Raw genomic sequence first — 20673 nt, 5'->3', positions numbered from 1 at the left:
AACACGTTTAAAAACTATCTTGACAGCTTGTTACACAGATTATAGCAGCAGACGTTAATAAAAAAAGTTCTTAGGGTGGCGCCACCCGTATTTGATAAAGATTCATGCTCGATAAAAGGTGTATTGCGAAACGTCGATCTCGAGATCTCACGTTGTGACTCTAGGTTTCATATATATATTCTATCTCATTGCTCTGGAGTAGTTTAAAGAGAGCGAAGGCGAGACGACGACGAAGGCGGAGCTGACGACGACGACGAAGGCGGAGCTGACGACGACGACGAAGGCGGAGCTAATCTTCCGTTTTTATGTCTTTTATGTCTCCGTAATATTTTTTCTCCATCATAGATGGCGACAAAATAAAAACGGTATGAAAACTTTACGAAACGTATTCTTCAATTGTAAAGCTATCGAAGTATTAAATAGTAACGTGCTGTATAGCTCTCAAAGATCAGGATCAAACTACAGGTCTTTTCAACACTAAAATTTAAATTACATTGAAAAGGCATATGTTTTCCGCTTCGCAATATTTCCAATTTTAAAATATAAAAATTTAAACTCTTCAAGAGAAATCTGTTAAGATATCCAAGTATTTGAATATCCTAATAGCAAATGTTAGTCGAAAGTAAAACCTAGTATCAAGCTAGTATTCCAAAAAATTCTTCTAGATGACAATTTTGTTTGAACTAATATTGAGAACAAAATACTTGGGTAAATATTTTTGAAAACTATTTTGGGAAAATTAAATTTTGGTGAAAAATAGTAAGACAAGAATTTAAAAAAAAAAACGTTTATGTTTTATAGTCATGTCTTCAAAAGTGAAAAATTGAGTATCTGTACTTCAGGCAGTTAATTCTCTAAACTTATCATTTATACTTTCCGGTCTTTGTCTACAATGACAGTTTTTATTAATATAGAAGTGACGTGTTATTCTGAGAGCCTCGATAGCGCAGTAGGTAGCGCGTCAGTCTCATAATGTGAAGGTCGTGAGTTCGATCCTCACTTGAGTTATGATTTTGGCACTGATTTTCGTAAATAGAATACTTGATTGATAAAGAGGTGACGTGTTATTCTAACAGCCTCTATAGCGCAGTAGGTAGCCCGTCAGTCTCATAATCTGAAGGTCGTGAGTTCGATCCTCACTCGGGGCATGAGTTTGGCGCCTATTTTCGTTAAAAGAATACTTGGTTGATAAAGATGTGAAATGTTTTAATAACAGCCTCGATAGCGCAGTAGTTCTCATAGTCTGAAGGTCGTGTGTTCGATCCTCACTCGGGGCATGAATTTGGCGCTGATTATCGTTAATAGAATACTTGATTGATAAAGAGGTGACGTGGCATTCTGATAGCCTCGATAGCGCAGTAGGTAGCCCGTCACTCTAATAATCTGAAGGTCGTGAGTTCGATCCTCACTCGGCGCAAGATTTTGGCGCTGATTTTCGTTAATAGAATACTTGATTGATAAAGATGTGACGTGATATTCTGACAGCCTCGATAGCGCAATAGGTAGCCCGTCAGTCTCATAATCTGAAGGTCGTGTTTTCGATCCTCACTCGGGGCATGAGTTTGGCGCTGATTTTCGTAAATAGAATACTTGATTGATATAGAGGTGACGTGTTATTCTGAGAGCCTTGATAGCGCAGTAGGTAGCGCGTCAGTCTCATTATCTGAAGGTTGTGAGTTCGATCCTCACTCGAGTTATTATTTTGGCGCTGATTTTCGTTAATAGAATACTTGATTGATAAAGAGATGAAGTGGTTAATAACAGCCTCGATAGCGCAGTAGGTAGCGCGTCAGTCTCATAATGTGAAGGTCGTGAGTTCGATCCTCACTCGGGGCATGAGTTTGGTGCTGATTTTCGTTAAAAGAATGCTTGATTGATAAAGATGTGAAATGTTTAAATAACAGCCTCGATAGCGCAGTAGTTCTCATAATCTGCAGGTTGTGTAATCGATCCTCACTCGGGGAATGAATTTGGCGCTGATTTTCGTAAATAGAATACTTGACCTATATAGAGGTGACGTGTTATTCTGAGAGCCTCGATAGCGCAGTAGGTAGCGCGTCAGTCTCATAATTTGAAGGTTGTGAGTTCGATCCTCACTTGAGTTATGATTTTGGCGCTGATTTTCGTTAATAGAATACTTGATTGATAAAGAGGTGACGTGTCATTCTGACAGCCTCGATAGCGCAGTAGGTAGCCCGTCAGTCTCATAATCTGAAGGTCGTGATTTCGATCCCCTCTCGGCGCAAGAGTTTGGCGCTGATTTTCGTTAATAGAATACTTGATTGATAAAGAGATGAAATGATTAATAACAGCCTCGAGAGCGCAGTAGGTAGCGCGACAGTCTCATAATGTGAAGGTCGTGAGTTCGATTCTCACTCGGGGCAAGACTTTGGCGCTGATTTTCGTAAATAGAATACTTGATTGATAAAGAGGTGACGTGTTCTTCTAACAGCCTCGATAGCGCAGTAGGTAGCCCGTAAGTCTCATAATCTGAAGGTCGTGAGTTCGATCCTCACTCGGGGCATGAGTTTGGTGCTGATTTTCGTTAAAAGAATACTTGATTGATAAAGATGTGAAATGTTTTAATAAAAGCCTCGATGGCGCAATAGTTCTCATAATCTGAAGGTCGTGTAATCGATCCTCACTCGGGGCATGAATTTGGCGCTGATTTTCGTAAATAGAATACTTGATCTATATAGAGGTGACGTGTTATTCTGAGAGCCTCGATAGCGCAGTAGGTAGCGCGTCAGTCTCATAATGTGAAGGTCGTGAGTTCGATTCTCACTTGAGTTATGATTTTGGCACTGATTTTCGTAAATAGAATACTTGATTGATAAAGAGGTGACGTGTTATTCTAACAGCCTCTATAGCGCAGTAGGTAGCCCGTCAGTCTCATAATCTGAAGGTCGTGAGTTCGATCCTCACTCGGGGCATGAGTTTGGCGCCTATTTTCGTTAAAAGAATACTTGGTTGATAAAGATGTGAAATGTTTTAATAACAGCCTCGATAGCGCAGTAGTTCTCATAGTCTGAAGGTCGTGTGTTCGATCCTCACTCGGGGCATGAATTTGGCGCTGATTTTAGTAAATAGAATACTTGATTGATAAAGAGGTGACGTGTTATTCTTACAGCCTCTATAGCGCAGTAGGTAGCCCGTCAGTCTCATAATCTGAAGGTCGTGAGTTCGATCCTCACTCGGGGCATGAGTTTGGCGCCTATTTTCGTTAAAAGAATACTTGGTTGATAAAGATGTGAAATGTTTTAATAACAGCCTCGATAGCGCAGAAGTTCTCATAGTCTGAAGGTCGTGTGTTCGATCCTCACTCGGGGCATGAATTTGGCGCTGATTTTCGTTAATAGAATACTTGATTGATAAAGAGGTGACGTGGCATTCTGACAGCCTCGATAGCGCAGTAGGTAGCCCGTCAGTCTCATAATCTGAAGGTCGTGATTTCGATCCCCTCTCGGCGCAAGATTTTGGCGCTGATTTTCGTTAATAGAATACTTGATTGATAAAGAGATGAAATGATTAATAACAGCCTCGAGAGCGCAGTAGGTAGCGCGTCAGTCTCATAATGTGAAGGTCGTGAGTTCGATCCTCACTCGGGGCCTGACTTTGGCGCTGATTTTCGTAAATAGAATACTTGATTGATAAAGAGGTGACGTGTTATTCTAACAGCCTCGATAGCGCAGTAGGTAGCCCGTAAGTCTCATAATCTGAAGGTCGTGAGTTCGATCCTCACTCGGGGCATGAGTTTGGTGCTGATTTTCGTTAAAAGAATACTTGATTGATAAAGATGTGAAATGTTTTAATAAAAGCCTCGATGGCGCAATAGTTCTCATAATCTGAAGGTCGTGTAATCGATCCTCACTCGGGGCATGAATTTGGCGCTGATTTTCGTAAATAGAATACTTGATCTATATAGAGGTGACGTGTTATTCTGAGAGCCTCGATAGCGCAGTAGGTAGCGCGTCAGTCTCATAATGTGAAGGTCGTGAGTTCGATCCTCACTTGAGTTATGATTTTGGCACTGATTTTCGTAAATAGAATACTTGATTGATAAAGAGGTGACGTGTTATTCTAACAGCCTCTATAGCGCAGTAGGTAGCCCGTCAGTCTCATAATCTGAAGGTCGTGAGTTCGATCCTCACTCGGGGCATGAGTTTGGCGCCTATTTTCGTTAAAAGAATACTTGGTTGATAAAGATGTGAATTGTTTTAATAACAGCCTCGATAGCGCAGTAGTTCTCATAGTCTGAAGGTCGTGTGTTCGATCCTCACTCGGGGCATGAATTTGGCGCTGATTTTAGTAAATAGAATACTTGATTGATAAAGAGGTGACGTGTTATTCTTACAGCCTCTATAGCGCAGTAGGTAGCCCGTCAGTCTCATAATCTGAAGGTCGTGAGTTCGATCCTCACTCGGGGCATGAGTTTGGCGCCTATTTTCGTTAAAAGAATACTTGGTTGATAAAGATGTGAAATGTTTTAATAACAGCCTCGATAGCGCAGCAGTTCTCATAGTCTGAAGGTCGTGTTTTCGATCCTCACTCGGGGCATGAGTTTGGCGCTGATTTTCGTAAATAGAATACTTGATTGATATAGAGGTGACGTGTTATTCTGAGAGCCTTGATAGCGCAGTAGGTAGCGCGTCAGTCTCATTATCTGAAGGTTGTGAGTTCGATCCTCACTCGAGTTATTATTTTGGCGCTGATTTTCGTTAATAGAATACTTGATTGATAAAGAGATAAAGTGGTTAATAACAGCCTCGATAGCGCAGTAGGTAGCGCGTCAGTCTCATAATGTGAAGGTCGTGAGTTCGATCCTCACTCGGGGCATGAGTTTGGTGCTGATTTTCGTTAAAAGAATGCTTGATTGATAAAGATGTGAAATGTTTAAATAACAGCCTCGATAGCGCAGTAGTTCTCATAATCTGAAGGTTGTGTAATCGATCCTCACTCGGGGCATGAATTTGGCGCTGATTTTCGTAAATAGAATACTTGATCTATATAGAGGTGACGTGTTATTCTGAGAGCCTCGATAGCGCAGTAGGTAGCGCGTCAGTCTCATAATTTGAAGGTTGTGAGTTCGATCCTCACTTGAGTTATGATTTTGGCGCTGATTTTCGTTAATAGAATACTTGATTGATAAAGAGGTGACGTGTCATTCTGACAGCCTCGATAGCGCAGTAGGTAGCCCGTCAGTCTCATAATCTGAAGGTCGTGATTTCGATCCCCTCTCGGCGCAAGAGTTTGGCGCTGATTTTCGTTAATAGAATACTTGATTGATAAAGAGATGAAATGATTAATAACAGCCTCGAGAGCGCAGTAGGTAGCGCGTCAGTCTCATAATGTGAAGGTCGTGAGTTCGATTCTCACTCGGGGCAAGACTTTGGCGCTGATTTTCGTAAATAGAATACTTGATTGATAAAGAGGTGACGTGTTATTCTAACAGCCTCGATAGCGCAGTAGGTAGCCCGTAAGTCTCATAATCTGAAGGTCGTGAGTTCGATCCTCACTCGGGGTATGAGTTTGGTGCTGATTTTCGTTAAAAGAATACTTGATTGATAAAGATGTGAAATGTTTTAATAAAAGCCTCGATGGCGCAATAGTTCTCATAGTCTGAAGGTCGTGTGTTCGATCCTCACTCGGGGTATGAGTTTGGTGCTGATTTTCGTTAAAAGAATACTTGATTGATAAAGATGTGAAATGTTTTAATAAAAGCCTCGATGGCGCAATAGTTCTCATAGTCTGAAGGTCGTGTGTTCGATCCTCACTCGGGGCATGAATTTGGCGCTGATTTTCGTAAATAGAATACTTGATTGATAAAGAGGTGACGTGTTATTCTGAGAGCCTCGATAGCGCAGTAGGTAGCGCGTCAGTCTCATAATGTGAAGGTCGTGAGTTCGATCCTCACTTGAGTTATGATTTTGGCACTGATTTTCGTAAATAGAATACTTGATTGATAAAGAGGTGACGTGTTATTCTAACAGCCTCTATAGCGCAGTAGGTAGCCCGTCAGTCTCATAATCTGAAGGTCGTGAGTTCGATCCTCACTCGGGGCATGAGTTTGGCGCCTATTTTCGTTAAAAGAATACTTGGTTGATAAAGATGTGAATTGTTTTAATAACAGCCTCGATAGCGCAGTAGTTCTCATAGTCTGAAGGTCGTGTGTTCGATCCTCACTCGGGGCATGAATTTGGCGCTGATTTTAGTAAATAGAATACTTGATTGATAAAGAGGTGACGTGTTATTCTTACAGCCTCTATAGCGCAGTAGGTAGCCCGTCAGTCTCATAATCTGAAGGTCGTGAGTTCGATCCTCACTCGGGGCATGAGTTTGGCGCCTATTTTCGTTAAAAGAATACTTGGTTGATAAAGATGTGAAATGTTTTAATAACAGCCTCGATAGCGCAGCAGTTCTCATAGTCTGAAGGTCGTGTTTTCGATCCTCACTCGGGGCATGAGTTTGGCGCTGATTTTCGTAAATAGAATACTTGATTGATATAGAGGTGACGTGTTATTCTGAGAGCCTTGATAGCGCAGTAGGTAGCGCGTCAGTCTCATTATCTGAAGGTTGTGAGTTCGATCCTCACTCGAGTTATTATTTTGGCGCTGATTTTCGTTAATAGAATACTTGATTGATAAAGAGATAAAGTGGTTAATAACAGCCTCGATAGCGCAGTAGGTAGCGCGTCAGTCTCATAATGTGAAGGTCGTGAGTTCGATCCTCACTCGGGGCATGAGTTTGGTGCTGATTTTCGTTAAAAGAATGCTTGATTGATAAAGATGTGAAATGTTTAAATAACAGCCTCGATAGCGCAGTAGTTCTCATAATCTGAAGGTTGTGTAATCGATCCTCACTCGGGGCATGAATTTGGCGCTGATTTTCGTAAATAGAATACTTGATCTATATAGAGGTGACGTGTTATTCTGAGAGCCTCGATAGCGCAGTAGGTAGCGCGTCAGTCTCATAATTTGAAGGTTGTGAGTTCGATCCTCACTTGAGTTATGATTTTGGCGCTGATTTTCGTTAATAGAATACTTGATTGATAAAGAGGTGACGTGTCATTCTGACAGCCTCGATAGCGCAGTAGGTAGCCCGTCAGTCTCATAATCTGAAGGTCGTGATTTCGATCCCCTCTCGGCGCAAGAGTTTGGCGCTGATTTTCGTTAATAGAATACTTGATTGATAAAGAGATGAAATGATTAATAACAGCCTCGAGAGCGCAGTAGGTAGCGCGTCAGTCTCATAATGTGAAGGTCGTGAGTTCGATTCTCACTCGGGGCAAGACTTTGGCGCTGATTTTCGTAAATAGAATACTTGATTGATAAAGAGGTGACGTGTTATTCTAACAGCCTCGATAGCGCAGTAGGTAGCCCGTAAGTCTCATAATCTGAAGGTCGTGAGTTCGATCCTCACTCGGGGTATGAGTTTGGTGCTGATTTTCGTTAAAAGAATACTTGATTGATAAAGATGTGAAATGTTTTAATAAAAGCCTCGATGGCGCAATAGTTCTCATAGTCTGAAGGTCGTGTGTTCGATCCTCACTCGGGGCATGAATTTGGCGCTGATTTTCGTAAATAGAATACTTGATTGATAAAGAGGTGACGTGTTATTCTTACAGCCTCTATAGCGCAGTAGGTAGCCCGTCAGTCTCATAATCTGAAGGTCGTGAGTTCGATCCTCACTCGGGGCATGAGTTTGGCGCCTATTGTCGTTAAAAGAATACTTGGTTGATAAAGATGTGAAATGTTTTAATAACAGCCTCGATAGCGCAGAAGTTCTCATAGTCTGAAGGTCGTGTGTTCGATCCTCACTCGGGGCATGAATTTGGCGCTGATTTTCGTTAATAGAATACTTGATTGATAAAGAGGTGACGTGGCATTCTGACAGCCTCGATAGCGCAGTAGGTAGCCCGTCAGTCTCATAATCTGAAGGTCGTGATTTCGATCCCCTCTCGGCGCAAGATTTTGGCGCTGATTTTCGTTAATAGAATACTTGATTGATAAAGAGATGAAATGATTAATAACAGCCTCGAGAGCGCAGTAGGTAGCGCGTCAGTCTCATAATGTGAAGGTCGTGAGTTCGATCCTCACTCGGGGCCTGACTTTGGCGCTGATTTTCGTAAATAGAATACTTGATTGATAAAGAGGTGACGTGTTATTCTAACAGCCTCTATAGCGCAGTAGGTAGCCCGTCAGTCTCATAATCTGAAGGTCGTGAGATCGATCCTCACTCGGGGCATGAGTTTGGCGCCTATTTTCGTTAAAAGAATACTTGGTTGATAAAGATGTGAAATGTTTTAATAACAGCCTCGATAGCGCAGTAGTTCTCATAGTCTGAAGGTCGTGTGTTCGATCCTCACTCGGGGCATGAATTTGGCGCTGATTTTCGTTAATAGAATACTTGATTGATAAAGAGGTGACGTGGCATTCTGACAGCCTCGATAGCGCAGTAGGTAGCCCGTCACTCTAATAATCTGAAGGTCGTGAGTTCGATCCTCACTCGGCGCAAGATTTTGGCGCTGATTTTCGTTAATAGAATACTTGATTGATAAAGATGTGACGTGATATTCTGACAGCCTCGATAGCGCAATAGGTAGCCCGTCAGTCTCATAATCTGAAGGTCGTGTTTTCGATCCTCACTCGGGGCATGAGTTTGGCGCTGATTTTCGTAAATAGAATACTTGATTGATATAGAGGTGACGTGTTATTCTGAGAGCCTTGATAGCGCAGTAGGTAGCGCGTCAGTCTCATAATCTGAAGGTCGTGATTTTGATCCCCACTCGGCGCAAGATTTTGGCGCTGATTTTCGTTAATAGAATACTTGATTGATAATGTTAAATTAATATTCAAGTAATGACGCCGGATTATATAAAACCATATTAGTTTATTATTATTCAGTTTAAGTTAAGCTAGTCATAGTTCTTCATTTCAGGAAAGCATTCTTACTGTTATTACATACTGGTTATAATTACAAATAGTTGAATACGTCCTACTACAATACTAGGTCTACCTAGCGTTACACACGAGAGGCACATCCTGAGGGAGACTCACTGGTTGAGAACCGATCGAGAGAGAGAGTGAGAGAGTAATGCATTATCACTAATTCAGTCTAATCCTAAACTCGGGTTAGGTGCAAAGGTTCTTTATCTCTATCATGTGATTATAGCGAAGATAACTGTTCAGTTCAGTTCAGTTCCAACATGCTCCCCTCTTTTTCTCGTTGTCTGAGCTATTATGCTTTATACATCTTTGTTTTGTTTCTGATTTTTTTTATATACATTATTATATTACTTCATTAATACATTGTTATGTTCTTTTGTCACATTATAGCACTTTAGTCTATTATTACCATTTATATATCACGTTAGTCTTATTATCACATTAATCTATTAATTATTTATCACATTTTCTATTTATAGTATCACTTTGGTTTGTTAATACTGCAACCTTAGTGTGTTGCAAAATTCTTTAAATTTTCTAGTTGGTATTGCCTTGGTAAACATATCAGCAATATTATCATTTGTTCTTATGAATTCAACATTAACAAGACCTTTATTAATACAATCTCTTATAAAATGATATCGGATATCTATATGTTTCGTTCTATTATTCTCTATACTATTTTTAGATAAAGCTATGGTTGCCTGATTATCACAATATATGGTTGGCTTTAATTCATTACTTTGTAATCTAAAAATATCTACTAATTCGTTTATGATTCTTGATATCCAAATTACTTCTTTCGTTGTCTCTGCTAATGCAATATATTCAGCTTCGGTGCTTGATAATGCGACTATATCTTGTTTAACAGTTCTCCATTGAACTGGATTATTGCCAACATTTAGTATGAACCCTGTGGTTGATTTACCATCATCTAAATCCATCCCATAGGATGCGTCGGTATAAGCGTCGACCGTTAAATAGCTTAATGCGTTATAATTCAATCCATAAGCATTAGTATGAAATACATATTTCAATACTCTTGTTAGATAATCGCAAAAAAAAAAAAAAAAAAAAGAACGCGTTGGATTTGTCGAAGGTCCCAACGTTGATACAAATTTAATTTAGCGTAGTTTATTTTAGTTTTACGTATTTAATGTGGTGTATAAGTGTTTAAGAAGTCGTTTTCAGTGTTTTTATAGCTCGTTTAATAGACTTAAGGTGTAAAGTAGGCTGGTTTTTTAATACGTCAACGCTAAGCCTTGGCTCAATGTGTTAATTTTGAACAATAATAAGGTTCCATTCCTTACCCAACGGCGCCATGTTTCGTACACCGCCTGTGCATCGGCTTTCACCAGATGATCTCTCTCAAATTCAAGCACTTAAAGCCCGCGTTAAATTACTGTCTCCGACAGTTGATAACCGTTCTCACTTCCTGCTTAACACTACCACTAACGCACAAGATGTCATTGCTACAATACCAGTTAGTGAACTTAGTGAACTTGAGTCCCATCCGAACTCTAGCAATGCCACAAGTGAAATACCTTGTCCTACTCAAAACTGTGATTTACCAAGTACCCTCCCGCCCTGTGCCTTTTCCACTAAAATAAGCACGGACTGTGATATCCTCTGTGATTTATCAAACATTCCATCAGAAACTCTGCCTAGTCAGTCTCTCATACCTCAAGAGACCACCAATAAACCGCGGGGCCGTCTGAAGGGTCGGTCAGTGCCCCCCATGACGATTTCTACTCGATCCTCCACCTCCACCACTACAAACAACTCTCAACCTCGCTCAAATTCGACGCACCCCTCGACTACTTCCATTGCTGTTTGCCCGACTTGTACGCAAACTGTCGACGAAACTCACAAATCCTTCCAATGCGAAGCTTGTACGTCTTGGGTCCACATCTCCTGTGTGAACATTTCTGACACACTCTATGAGTATCACAGTTCGAATCCATGTGACCACCTGGTCTTCTTCTGCCCTAACTGCCTTTTATATGGACCCTCTATGCTACGTACAGTGGCTACCTTCTCCCAAGATCTCACCGCCGTCAAACAACAGCTTGACCCACTTGCCTCCGCGATACCGCTACTGAAACAATCTATTAACATGCTCTCGGAAGACTTACGCCAAATGAAAACCACTTCCACTTCTCCAGATATTATGACTCGCTACAAGGACTTCTCAGAACGTCTTTTAAGCGACTTTCCGCAGTTACGAGCCTCCCCCACCGCGACTTAACTGAATTAGAAACAAATATAACTCAGGTGCAATCACAATTACGTGAGTTCATAAATGATACGGCTGAACCACTCAAACAAATCTCAGAAGAAATTGATGCTCTTAAAGATTTACATGCCATCCTCTCCAAGCAACTTGAAAACCAAAGTGATGAAATCCTTCGTCTTAATTCCTGCGTTTCTGCTTCTATTACACCTCAGAGTCCGCCTAACATCATTTCAAATATTCCTGCTGACCACAACCTGACTATTACTCCTACCGTTGCTAGTGCAAACCCTGCTTCTACTACCTATCATCAAGTCAGCCCACTCGACTCTACTACTTCTAACCAACACCGTAACCAATCGTCCTTCAACGAGACTCCCTATACGTTGGACAATCAGCGTCGGAGCAGAACCCCTCCCCTCACGAACTTATCGGCTAATGAAAGCAATTTGACTCATAACCACGTGCAGAATTTTAACTTCGAGCACCGAAAACGCAATGCTTTGCTTTTTAGGGTTCCTGAAGGTTCCGAGGAGGATGACTATTCTACTTGTAAAACCTTACTCCTCGATACACTATCCGATTTCAACACTGTAACATTTTACCGCCTAGGTGCTCCCAGAACCCCCAGTGAAGAAACCCCACCGCGTCCCATCATCTTTAAATTCCCCACTATGTTGGCCCGCCAAAATTTTATCAGTCGCTTACACGGCCTTAAGGCCGACCCCAACTACGGCCTACCCTTTACTTATGCTGTCGACAGACCCCAGTGCAGCGTTCCAAACATAAAGAGTTGCTTCACCAGATTCGTCTCCTTCGCGACCAAGGTCGTAATGACCTAGTTATTCGCCAAGGTGCGATTTGCCAAAGATCATCCCTTGCGCCCTTAGCCGACCCTCCCGGGTTTCCTCGTCAGAACAACCAGACAACCTTTTATCCCTCCTACAATCGCGTAATGCCAACCAAAAACACTTTTAAAGTCTCGCTCCCCACCTTTACTCATTCAACCACATTTGGAAGACACCTCAATTAATCGTTCTGCGTCAACCGCCCTAGTCGCTACTACTCCACCCTTCACACCTTCCCCCGCAACATACCTACGCTGTCTTACCTCCTCCTTACCAGTGATTACCTCACCTCAGTTGACTACACGTCCTCTACACAAACATTCTAGTGGACTACTCACTAATGCTCGGAGCTTGTGTGGTTCCGCTAAATTCTCGGAGTTCCGCTCGTTGGTCCTCCAACACAACCCGGTTCTAGTCGCCGTCACTGAAACCTGGTGGGCACCCGATCACTCTCCTAGCGAGTACTTTATTCAACGCTACAATACATACCGCTGTGACCGCTCCTACTCCTCGGGCGGGGGTGTCGCGCTTTACTTACTCGATAAATACCCATCGCGTCAATTGGACCATTCTGACTTTAACTACACTCCAACCGGTGCTATTTATATTGGTCTAGACATTTTAACTGTCCTTGTGACACTTCCCCATGCAACATTTGTCATTAGTGTTATTTATCGTTCTCCGTCCTACGACAATCATAACCCATTACTGATTTACTTAACGCAACTAACTCATTACAGTGAGACACGCAAACTCATTCTCGTTATTCTTGGCGATTTTAACTACCCCAAAATCGATTGGACGACTAACTCTCACCATCCGGGTGCTTCTCCACAAACTAGGTGCTTCCTTGAAACTGTTAACCAATGTGATCTCACACAGATAATCAATTTTAGAACTCGTAATGGAGGAATTTCCTCGGATGACAGTACCTTAGACCTAATCTTCAGTTCTGACACTAATTTTGTCTTTAGTCCCTCTGCCCTCCCTCCTCTCGGCCATAGTGATCATAATATCATACTATTTTCTACCAACCTATCTAATTCTAACTACCTCAAACGCCCAATATGAAACTTTTTTCGTTGTGATAAGGACTCCATCCATGCCTTCCTAGCAACCATCAATTGGGATTATCTCCTCAATTGTGATAGCCTCGATTCTACCTGGAATGCGTTCCACTCAATCATGGCGTCTAGCATCGCAGCCTTTGTACCATTTCGCGCCTCACTCAAACCTAAATTCTGCCCTCGTACCATTCGGTCGCGTAACTTAATGACAACCCTCTGGCGTAAACTTAAAACTTCCAAATCTCAACATGCTTCAGTCCTCACAATTGCCACCCATCTCTCTAACTACCGCAAAGCCCGCAATGCCTACACGAACCATATCCGCAACATTACGCGCAGGCAAGAATCTATCCTCACATCTCAAATTGCCACCAACCCCAAAGCCTTCTATGCCTATGTTAACAAATTCAGAAAATGTAGATTTCCCATACTTCAATTGCAGTCACAATCTGGAACCTTCACCACAACTAATCTTGAAAATGCTGAAGTACTAAATGCTTACTTTGCCTCCACGGTAGCTGCTCCAACTGCCCAACCCTTCCACCAACCCCCTGATTCAGCCTGCCCTAAAGGCCTAGCCAATTTCGAATGTTCTCCCCTTGCCCTGCTTAAAATTCTATCAACTCTCAAAACCGATAAATCTCCTGGTACTGACGGTATCCACCCTCTATTATTACGACATTTTGCCGTCCAATTAAGTCACCCACTTCACAGTATAATATCCGCTTCCTTCTCTTCCGGTATTCTACCTGCCCATTGGAAGGAGGCGAATATTACGCCTATATTCAAAAAAGGTTCCAAGACTGAAGTCTCTATTTATCGTCCAATTAGCTCCCTCAATCAGGTACCAAAAATCGCTGAAATTTTAGTCTATAACCAATTATTAGCTTTTCTCGACAAGAATACTTTCTTCTCCCAAGCCCAACATGGCTTTCTCCACAAACACTCATGCGTGACTAACCTACTCGTAGCTACACACCATTGGACCAAATGGCTCGACGATGGCTTTAGCGTCGATGTCATATACCTAGATCTAGCCAAAGCATTTGATAGCATTCCCCACTATAAACTACTTGAGGCCTTATTCAAAGCGGGAATTACTGGCACTGCTCTATTAAGGTTGACTAATTACTTATCCAATCGCAAAAAAAGGGTAATCTTCCAGGGCCACCATTCTACTTGGGCTTCTATCGAGCAAGGTGTCCCTCAGGGTTCGGTCTTAGGTCCCCTTCTCTTTAATGTCCTTATTAACTCACTTCCATCTGTTGTGAAATTCGCGCTCGTTCTGCTTTTCGCAGACGACACTAAACTCTCTTATCGCATTAAATCTGGTCTAGACTTTGCCAACCTCCAAGCGGATTTGGACTCTGTTGAAGCCTGGGCCACTAATCATGGCCTTCGCTTCAATGTGGACAAATGTGCTGTACTCCACCTGGGTTCTTCTAACCCGCATCATACCTACCTTCTCTACGGTAAGCCCATAAGAGGCACCCTATCCGAATCTGATTTGGGTGTCACCATAGAACCAAACCTAAAATTTACCTCTCAAACTAACAAAATCTGTAAACGTATTCACTCCCTTTCAGGGCTAATTCGTCGTAATTTCAACAATCGGTCTCAAAAATTCATTAAAACTATTTACAACGCCCTAGCATTACCAATTCTTGACTACGCCTCCCCCATATGGACACCGTCGTCCTCTTCCAGCATTTCCTCCTTGCAAAAAGCCCAAAACAAATTCACTAAATTAACCAATAAATTTGAGAAGCTCCTTGCCCATATAAGGTTATCAAAACTCCAAATCGACCCGGTACCCACGCGACATTTAATTAATAATCTCTGCCTATTACACGATTTTTTTAACAATAAGCTCGCGTTGGATATCGATACATTCTTCCAACCGGCACCTATATCTTCTACCAGGGGTCACTCCCTCAAAATCCTAAAACCTAGAGTGTTGACCTCAGTCCGTCAACATCACTTCACAAGCTCGGTCATCTCTGATTGGAACGCACTCCCGGAGTCTATAATCTCTATCACCTTAAGGTCTAAGTTCCGCGCTGCCCTCTCCCAACATTTCCACTTGTAATATAATCCACCTGTCACTCCTCTCCTCTAGTCCTGGAAATTCCTTCATTCATCAATTACCTACAAGCACTTTTAGTTTAAATCTTAACTTTGTTTACTACTCTCATGTCCAAATCAAAAATTCCTACATTATTTAATTACCTATAAGCAATAGGTTCACTTAATTCCTAATATTCGTTTATTATTCCATGTTAAACTTAATAATTAATTACCTATAAGTACTTTGTTAATTTACTTCCAATTCTTTATTTTAATATTCTCACGTTAAAATCATAAATTAATTCCCTATAAGCACTGTTCTTTTAAATCTTAATACTTGTTTACTTTTTTTTTCTCATGTTAAAATCATTAGTTAATTTCCTGTAAGCACTTTGTTCATTTATTTCTTAATGTTAATGTTTTTTACAATTCTCATGTTAAAATCTCTCATCAATTTACTTATAAGCACTTTGTTCATTTAATTCCGCTATCTGTTTACTAATGTTACAACCATTCCGTCCGTACCCCAAAAGCCTACGGCTTGCCTGTACGTATCTAGTCCAAATAAATAAATGTATTTTGGCTGGATTTTCCGAGTATCTTGATAAGCTAATTACCGCATGCATTATATCTGGTCTTGTACGTTGTGCTATGTATAGCAATATTCCTATTAGTTGTCGGTATGGAAAATCTACTCTTTGCCCATCAGGTGGACATTGTCGTTTTGAGAATACAACGCCAACTGGTACCGGTATTTCATAGATTCTGGTTAGTTCCATATCCCATGCTTCTTTTATTTTAGCAATATATTCCTTTTGATGTATATATGCTGTGCCATTCGTGTGAAATTCCAATTCTATCCCAAGAAAATAGTGCAATGGTCCAAGGTTGTTTATTTCGAATTCGGATTCAAGTCTTGTCGTTATTTCCTTCATTACTTGGTTATTTTTAGCAATTATTATGATAGTAGTATCCCCTTATCTTCATAATGGTAAATACAATTACAACCTTGTAACTTCTTAAAGTTCAAATCATGTAATGTTTTGTCTAACTGTTCATACCACTGCCTACCGCTTTGTTTTAACCCGTATAACGCCTTGTTTAATTTCCAAACATACTGTTCTTTTCCAGATTGAACAAAACCCTTTGGTTGCCTTAAGTATATATCTTCTTTTAAATCGCCATATAAGTATGCATTCTTTACATCTAGTTGTGTATGAGTCCATCCCAAACATAGGATAAATATGATTACGCAAATTCTTACAAGTGCAAAATTGATAACTGGCGCATACGTCGTAGTATAATCTGATCCAAATTCTTGTGAAAATCCTTGGGCTACTAGTCGCGCTTTATGCCGTATAGTTTCGCAAGTTTGCATTCTGTTTCAAGGCGTAAACCCATTTCGTTCCAATAATATGTTGGTTTTCTGGTTTCTTCACTAGATCATATACGTTTCGTTTTGCAATTGTTTGTAATTCCATATCCATGGCGTCTTCCCATTTATCTTTGTCTTCACTCTCTATGGCTTCTTCATACGTCTTTGGAATCGTCATACAATGGAATTCAAAATTTCCTAACATATCTCTGGCATATCTTGCCTGCTGTTTTGCCTTAGGCTTAAATGAAAATTTACTCATGTCATGCTGGATCCCTCTTTGGCGTAAACAAGCTTTCACTTCATTAAATGATCTCAACCTTTCCTCTTCATCCGTGATGTAGTAGACATCTATTCTTGGCCCAGATGTTCTCGGTGCTTCTTTTCTTCGCCATCCTCTTGGTAATTCTAAATCTTCTTCTTTATCTGGGAATCTATCTTCTTTCTTCTGAGGTTCCATGTTATCTTTATGGTCTGGGAAATGAAATGTGACCATGTCGTCTTTCTCCTTTGGCTTCACGTGTTCTTTGTTGGTACGTGTGGGTCTTCGGAATGTGACCCTTTCTTCATCATCATCAGATTCATGGCTAGTTTCTTCCATATTGTCTTCTACAGATTGTTCCATACTGTCCTCGAATTCATCATCAGATGTTTCTTCGGCTTCATCAGCAAATCGTACTGTTTTCTTGGTCTTTGCTGGTTCCAAACACTCTTCATCATAGTGTTCTAGTATTTCAACCTTCGCGTTAACTTCCTGTATCCCCAATTTATCTTCGTCAAATGATACATGTTTCAGTTCAATTATCTTGTCTTGATCTGGAAACCATATTCTATATCCTTTAGTTTTGATTGCATACCCAATTAAAACACCAATTCTTGATCTGTTTTGTAGTTTGTTTCTTCTTGGTTTGGGTATCAATGCAAATGCCGTACATCCATATCGTTTAAGGTGTCGTACACTAGGTTTCTTTCCCATCCATCGTTCTAAAGGAACTTGATTTTTAAGTTTGTCATGAGGTAATCTATTGTACAGGTATGTAAACGCCATTGCAGCTTCGCCCCATAATTTCAAAGGTAATTTTGCATCTTCTAACATCGTACGAATGCCTTCTGTTATTGTCTTATTGAATCTTTCCGCGATGCCATTCATTTCTGGAGTGTATGTATTGGTTATTTCGAGTTTTATTCCCAATTTCTTACTATTATTCTCAAATTGCCTATTACAGTATTCTAAGCCATTGTCCGTTCGTAAGACCTTGATGTCCTTGCCTGTTTGCCTTTCTACGAATCGTTTAAACTCTTGAAATTTGTCGTACGCTTGATCTTTCGTTTGCATAATATAAATCGTAGCTCTTCTTGTATAGTCATCGATAAACGAAATAAAATATCTGCCACCACATCTTGACGTTATAGGTGAGGGTCCCCATACATCACTATGTATTATCTCTAATGGTTGTGTGGTTTTAATTTTCTCACTTGTTCGAGACGGATATTTCGCAGCTTTAGATAATCGGCAAGGTTGACAAACGCCTAACTCCCCATCCAATTTAGGTATGCCTTCGACTAAATGCTTGTCGTGTAATTCCTTCAATTTTCTTTCGTTAGGGTGCCCTAATCGTTGGTGCCATCTCATTATATCATGCGTTTGACTTGTTAATGTGCTTATGTGCTGCTTACTATCTTGTTCTGGTTCATCAATATGTACTTTGACGTCTGCGACGTATAAATTCTCCTCCGTTAACCTGGCGCTCAGGAAGAATTTCCTCTTCTCATCGTATACCTTTGCTTTTCCATTTTCCACGATAGTCTTGTATCCATTCATATCGAATTTTCTCACTGATAATAAATTTCTATTATACCCTGGTACATGTATGACATCTATCAAATCAATTATTTCCTGTCCATTTCTAATTGATAATGCGACATTTCCTATGCCTACAGCTTTAGCTCCACCTTCAGCTATTTATACTGATGATTCTATTGGTTTATAGTTTGAGAACCATTCCCTCTTATGGCAAAAATGATGCGAAGCTCCTGTGTCAAATATCCAGGCTTCCTTATCCTTTATCGCTAGTAAGGCTGATGCGAAATGAGCTCGTCTACTTTCATTGTCGCTTGACTGCTTATTTTTCTGTTTATTTGTTTTATTTGACCAACAATCTCTTGCATAATGACCTTTTCTATTGGGCCTAGGCTGATTAAAGTTAATCGGGGTCCTAACTCTACTTCTATGTTGCAAGTGAGATGAATAACCGGCTTGTTCATAATCATCTTCACAATCTTCTCTCCTTTGCCTATCATATTCTGATATTAGCAACTGTTTCACGTTCTTCGGAGTAAAATCTTTATCAGGCCAATGATACGCTAAAGTCTTGATTTGCCTATAGGCTTCTGGTAGTTTATGTAACATTTGGAAGGCTATTTCCTTGTCCGATATTTGTAAACCCGCTGCTTTCAAATTATCTGCTATCACTATTAAACTTGCTAAGTGTGTTGCCATTGAGCCACCCTTATATCGACAGCTTATAAATTCTGATCGTAAGTCTACCATACGCGCTTTTGATTTGGGTTCATATATTCCTGCTAAAATATCCCACGCTTCCTTTGCTGTATCGCACTTCTCTATAATACTCTTGTGGGGGTCATCACACGCTAATGATAATTTTGATAACGCTTTCTGCGATCTTCTAAGATATGCTGTTTTCGCGTCTTCTGAAGCTGATGCATCTGGTTCTTTTTCTTTTCCATCCAGGAATCCCCATAAACCATAGTCTAATAATGCCATTTGCATATCGCGCTTCCAGGTCTCATAATTGCAATCATTTAATTTTCGAAATGATAGAGCATTGCCTGCGTTGTTAGTCTCTACGTAATCGGCCATTGTAATTATAAATATTCTCTACTTTACTTTACTTAATTTGCCAGCTTATCATGTCATATAATACTCTAATAATAATCTTTAAATGCTTATTAACTCCCTTCTTTTTTAACTTCCCTAGTACTCCTTAATTTCTCAAATGGTTTTATGATTGGCTTATTTCTGTTTACAAGCTAATGGTCTTATTATTATAATTAAATTATGGTTAAAATGTTCCATTAAATGTTCATCAGTTCATACTTAGATCACCATTACTATTATACTTAAATTATAATTATTATCGCGTACTGTTCAGTCTTAGGTTTCTTCTTGTTATGTGTAACTCACCGCCGTTGTTTGTACTGTTCTTGTCCTCTGTTGTATGGCTTCTTGTTTCTTAAGTCGCTCTTCCTGGGTTGCTTGTTGTGAGCATGTTTTAACTTGTCCAAGACAGTTCCATTCCTCGATTAGTTGACACACTTGGTCTGGGTTTTCTAACCCTAACTTCCACGTTGTACCGGATTACCGCACTGATTTTGACTGCCCCGTTCGTCGCTAAGCCTCGGCTATATACGTTGACTCCGTCCGCGTAAACTGTTTATTACCGCGTCATTACCATTAATCACGTTAAATACTTGTTGAATACCGTTAAATACTGCGAACCACGCTCTGCTACCATGTTAGATTAATATTGAGGTAATGACGCCGGATTATATAAAACCATATTAGTTTATTACTATTCAGTTTAAGTTAAATTATTCATCGTTCTCCATTTCGGTATAACTACTAATAGTTGAATACGTCCTACTATAATACTAGCGTGAACACGCGAGGCACATCCGATCGAGGGAGTGAGTTGCATTATCACTAATTAAGTCTTATCCTAAACTCGGCTTAGGTGCAAAGGTTCTTTATCTCTATCATGTGATTATAGCGAAGATAACTGTTCAGTTCAGTTCAGTTCCAACAGTGAGGATCGAACTCACGACCTTCAGATTATGAGACTAACGGGCTACCTACTGCGCTATCGAGGCTGTTAGAATAACACGTCACCTCTTATCAATCAAGTATTCTATTTACGAAAATCAGCGCCAAAGTCATGCCCCGAGTGAGGATCGAACTCACGACCTTCACATTATGAGACTGAAGCGCTACCTATTGCGCTATCGAGGCTGTTATTAATCACTTCATCTCTTTATCAATCAAGTATTCTATTTACGAAAATCAGCGCCAAATTCATGCCCCGAGTGAGGATCGAACTCACGACCTTCACATTATGAG

The 20673-nt window shown here is 40.5% G+C and overlaps 18 non-coding genes across 18 annotated transcripts; 17 read left to right on the top strand and 1 right to left on the bottom strand.

Annotated features, from left to right (window-relative positions):
* The first annotated feature begins 1075 nt into the window (after positions 1 to 1075).
* On the top strand, positions 1076 to 1148 carry TRNAM-CAU (transfer RNA methionine (anticodon CAU)). Its single transcript has one exon. It is a non-coding gene; the product is annotated as a tRNA-Met (tRNA).
* Positions 1149 to 1344: 196 nt separating this feature from the next.
* TRNAI-AAU (transfer RNA isoleucine (anticodon AAU)) lies at positions 1345 to 1417 on the top strand. Its single transcript has one exon. It is a non-coding gene; the product is annotated as a tRNA-Ile (tRNA).
* A 346-nt stretch (positions 1418 to 1763) lies between these two features.
* TRNAM-CAU (transfer RNA methionine (anticodon CAU)) lies at positions 1764 to 1836 on the top strand. Its single transcript has one exon. It is a non-coding gene; the product is annotated as a tRNA-Met (tRNA).
* A 615-nt stretch (positions 1837 to 2451) lies between these two features.
* On the top strand, positions 2452 to 2524 carry TRNAM-CAU (transfer RNA methionine (anticodon CAU)). Its single transcript has one exon. It is a non-coding gene; the product is annotated as a tRNA-Met (tRNA).
* A 336-nt stretch (positions 2525 to 2860) lies between these two features.
* Positions 2861 to 2933, top strand: TRNAM-CAU (transfer RNA methionine (anticodon CAU)). Its single transcript has one exon. It is a non-coding gene; the product is annotated as a tRNA-Met (tRNA).
* A 196-nt stretch (positions 2934 to 3129) lies between these two features.
* Positions 3130 to 3202, top strand: TRNAM-CAU (transfer RNA methionine (anticodon CAU)). Its single transcript has one exon. It is a non-coding gene; the product is annotated as a tRNA-Met (tRNA).
* Positions 3203 to 3677: 475 nt separating this feature from the next.
* TRNAM-CAU (transfer RNA methionine (anticodon CAU)) lies at positions 3678 to 3750 on the top strand. The gene has a single exon. It is a non-coding gene; the product is annotated as a tRNA-Met (tRNA).
* A 336-nt stretch (positions 3751 to 4086) lies between these two features.
* Positions 4087 to 4159, top strand: TRNAM-CAU (transfer RNA methionine (anticodon CAU)). Its single transcript has one exon. It is a non-coding gene; the product is annotated as a tRNA-Met (tRNA).
* Positions 4160 to 4355: 196 nt separating this feature from the next.
* On the top strand, positions 4356 to 4428 carry TRNAM-CAU (transfer RNA methionine (anticodon CAU)). The gene has a single exon. It is a non-coding gene; the product is annotated as a tRNA-Met (tRNA).
* A 335-nt stretch (positions 4429 to 4763) lies between these two features.
* Positions 4764 to 4836, top strand: TRNAM-CAU (transfer RNA methionine (anticodon CAU)). The gene has a single exon. It is a non-coding gene; the product is annotated as a tRNA-Met (tRNA).
* A 475-nt stretch (positions 4837 to 5311) lies between these two features.
* Positions 5312 to 5384, top strand: TRNAM-CAU (transfer RNA methionine (anticodon CAU)). Its single transcript has one exon. It is a non-coding gene; the product is annotated as a tRNA-Met (tRNA).
* Positions 5385 to 5989: 605 nt separating this feature from the next.
* TRNAM-CAU (transfer RNA methionine (anticodon CAU)) lies at positions 5990 to 6062 on the top strand. The gene has a single exon. It is a non-coding gene; the product is annotated as a tRNA-Met (tRNA).
* Positions 6063 to 6258: 196 nt separating this feature from the next.
* On the top strand, positions 6259 to 6331 carry TRNAM-CAU (transfer RNA methionine (anticodon CAU)). Its single transcript has one exon. It is a non-coding gene; the product is annotated as a tRNA-Met (tRNA).
* Positions 6332 to 6666: 335 nt separating this feature from the next.
* On the top strand, positions 6667 to 6739 carry TRNAM-CAU (transfer RNA methionine (anticodon CAU)). The gene has a single exon. It is a non-coding gene; the product is annotated as a tRNA-Met (tRNA).
* Positions 6740 to 7214: 475 nt separating this feature from the next.
* TRNAM-CAU (transfer RNA methionine (anticodon CAU)) lies at positions 7215 to 7287 on the top strand. The gene has a single exon. It is a non-coding gene; the product is annotated as a tRNA-Met (tRNA).
* A 336-nt stretch (positions 7288 to 7623) lies between these two features.
* Positions 7624 to 7696, top strand: TRNAM-CAU (transfer RNA methionine (anticodon CAU)). The gene has a single exon. It is a non-coding gene; the product is annotated as a tRNA-Met (tRNA).
* A 744-nt stretch (positions 7697 to 8440) lies between these two features.
* On the top strand, positions 8441 to 8513 carry TRNAI-AAU (transfer RNA isoleucine (anticodon AAU)). Its single transcript has one exon. It is a non-coding gene; the product is annotated as a tRNA-Ile (tRNA).
* An 11979-nt stretch (positions 8514 to 20492) lies between these two features.
* On the bottom strand, positions 20493 to 20565 carry TRNAM-CAU (transfer RNA methionine (anticodon CAU)). The gene has a single exon. It is a non-coding gene; the product is annotated as a tRNA-Met (tRNA).
* Between the last annotated feature and the right edge of the window lie 108 nt (positions 20566 to 20673).

The sequence above is a fragment of the Phalangium opilio genome, unplaced genomic scaffold, assembly GCF_054372755.1.
Source record: "Phalangium opilio isolate 3A_F unplaced genomic scaffold, DU_Popi_V2 ptg000032l_1, whole genome shotgun sequence".
Taxonomy (NCBI): Eukaryota; Metazoa; Arthropoda; class Arachnida; order Opiliones; family Phalangiidae; genus Phalangium; species Phalangium opilio.
This window is presented reverse-complemented; position numbering and strand designations above follow the sequence as displayed.